We start from the raw sequence: 2,503 nt of genomic DNA, 5'->3' as shown, positions 1-2,503 counted from the left end.
ATTCTTTTTCGACTTTTTTACTGCTAGTTATGGTATATTTTACTCGTCAGTTAAATGAATGCTGTTAAAAGTGTGTGACATCATTTGAAATAGCACGAGCGCTCTCTCTCTCTCTCTCTCTCTCTCTCTCTCTCTCTATGTCGCGCGCTCTCTCTCTCGTAAATAAAACATTTACGCAAGTGCATATATCAAAGAAATATATATATATATTCAAGTAAAATTATAATCAATTCATTCAAGAAACAAAATGCATTATTTATTATTGCTTCTTGTTAATAGAAGCAAGGTCTCATCAAAATCAGTGTTCTCTTAAGTTTCATATTAATTATTTTTTTACATTTTATTGTATATATTCTCTTCTCTCTTTTTTCAGTGTTGATTGTAAATTGATTGTGTAAGTGACCAATCTAGCAGTCATTCTAGATTATCATGTTCATAACATATAGTGATTAGTCAATAATCATTGACGAAAAATAATGATTCTTCTTTTTCTCTTTTACTTGTTTCAACAGGAGCTAACTACACCCCAAAGGCTATTTTAGGAGCCACAGCACTGAGCATCTTTGGCTTTGTAAGTATGTTTTAACTATCAGACACAGTATACATTAGATTAACTGCAGCTATGACAGAAATGTCTTAATATAATAATAATTAAAGATATGTTTTGATATATATATATATATATATATATGATGAAAAAAACCCTCTCCAATATTTTGAATTTGGACTGCAATACCTAGTTCAACCACTCGGTGTCAATCCTACATACAGCACCTTTAAGTTTCATATGGAATTTTTTTTTTGCATGTTATTGTATATATTCTCTTCTATCTTTTTTCAGTGTTAAAATTATTTTTTTTACATGTTATTGTATATATTCTCTTCTCTCTTTTTTCAGTGTTGATTGTAATCTGATTTTGTAAGTGATCAATCTAGCAGTCATTCTAGATCTATGATTTATCATGTTCATAACATATAGTGATTAGTCAATAATCACTGACGAAAAATAATGATTCTTCTTTTTCTCTCTTTTGCTTGTTTCAACAGGAGCTAACTACACCCCAAAGGCTATTTTAGGAGCCACAGCACTGAGCATCTTTGGCTTTGTAAGTATGATTTAACTATCAGACACAGTATGTGACATTAGATTAACTGCAGCTATGACATAAATGTTTTAATATAATAATAATTAAAGAGATGTTTTGACATACATATACATATACATATACATATATAAATTTAAGGGGGTCTGAATACTTTCCGTACCCACTGTATATATATATATATATATATATATATATATATGATCAAGCATCCCACACCTGAGATATGCAATATCTCTCTGATGTTTCCTCTTTTCCTCCCTTTTTCTTGTGTCAGCAGGAGCCAACTACACCCCAGAGACTCTTTTAAGGGCCACCTAGAATCACGGCACCTTTGGCTTTGTAAGTTTTTTTTTAGTTTTTTTTTATACATGATCACTCATATGTTGGGCTGGGGATTGATAGAGATTTCATAATTCCATTTGATTCACAAGCTCTTAATTCATTTCTGATCTTGATTCAATTCAGTTTGATTCACAATTATTCTTATTCTCTTATTCTGATTCCAGTTTCCATACGATTTAATTGGATTAAAATATTTCTGAGAATTTGATGACAGCCATTTATGTACCTTGATTTAGTATTCATTTTGGTTATAATCCTGTATTCTTCAAGAGTACTTCTAGATCGACTCAAAAGCCTGTTTTGCTCTAATATTTTCAAACAATACAAATGTCACAGTAGCTGATACACACTGATATTCCTTGGATCAAGAGCTGTCACAACTAAAAAGATACTTTAAAAACTTTTTTAAAAAGTTCAAACTTTAAGTTTGAAGCACCATAAAGTTACTCTTTAATGTGATTGTACATTCAGGCAATTAATGGAGTTCCCTGACAAGGATGTGCAAAAAAGCAATACTGTTTAAACAGTACTATACTGGGAATAACTGCTGTTGCACAAGTTGTTACCTTGTCTGTCCATGAACAAATTTAGATGAGATAAACTCATGACCATTTCTCACACATTTCCCCTCTGTTTTGTTTCAGATCAGCTGTCAGTGATTATGGAGGCCATGCAGCCAAGACCAACTAGGATGCTTGTTGCCATATTTCTTTTTGTTGCAATATTGTCATGATCTCTGCTTTGATTTGTTGTTATGAATTCAGTTCTCTATTATTTTTTTTTTTGTAATGTTCCAGAATAAAGCACAATAAATAAGTAAGTAATGGATGTATTTAATAGTGACAGTGAATAAAAAATATACTGTTGTACATGGACTCAGGTCACTTATTTGGAATTTATTAAATTCAATGGGATTCATATAAAATATTCAAAGGCTTTATAAAATAAATAGTGTAAAATAAATTACAGTAAAATTACTGTAATATTATTACGTTACAGTAAGGATATAGTACTGTAAAATTAAATTGCGGTAAGGCCATCATACTGTAAAATGA

General features: G+C 30.6%; 1 long non-coding RNA gene across 1 annotated transcript; it reads left to right on the top strand.

The window, feature by feature from the left end:
- The first annotated feature begins 925 nt into the window (after nt 1-925).
- On the top strand, nt 926-2,201 carry LOC107698242 (uncharacterized). The gene is made up of 3 exons (XR_001635326.1): nt 926-1,106; nt 1,384-1,445; nt 2,093-2,201. It is a non-coding gene; the product is annotated as an uncharacterized LOC107698242 (long non-coding RNA).
- The last annotated feature ends 302 nt before the right edge of the window (nt 2,202-2,503 follow it).

Source organism: Sinocyclocheilus anshuiensis, unplaced genomic scaffold (assembly GCF_001515605.1).
Source record: "Sinocyclocheilus anshuiensis isolate Anshui unplaced genomic scaffold, SAMN03320099.WGS_v1.1 scaffold9059, whole genome shotgun sequence".
In the NCBI taxonomy this organism is placed as follows: Eukaryota; Metazoa; Chordata; class Actinopteri; order Cypriniformes; family Cyprinidae; genus Sinocyclocheilus; species Sinocyclocheilus anshuiensis.
The sequence above is the reverse complement of the archived record's forward strand: the minus strand, read 5'-3'. Positions and strand labels throughout refer to the sequence as shown.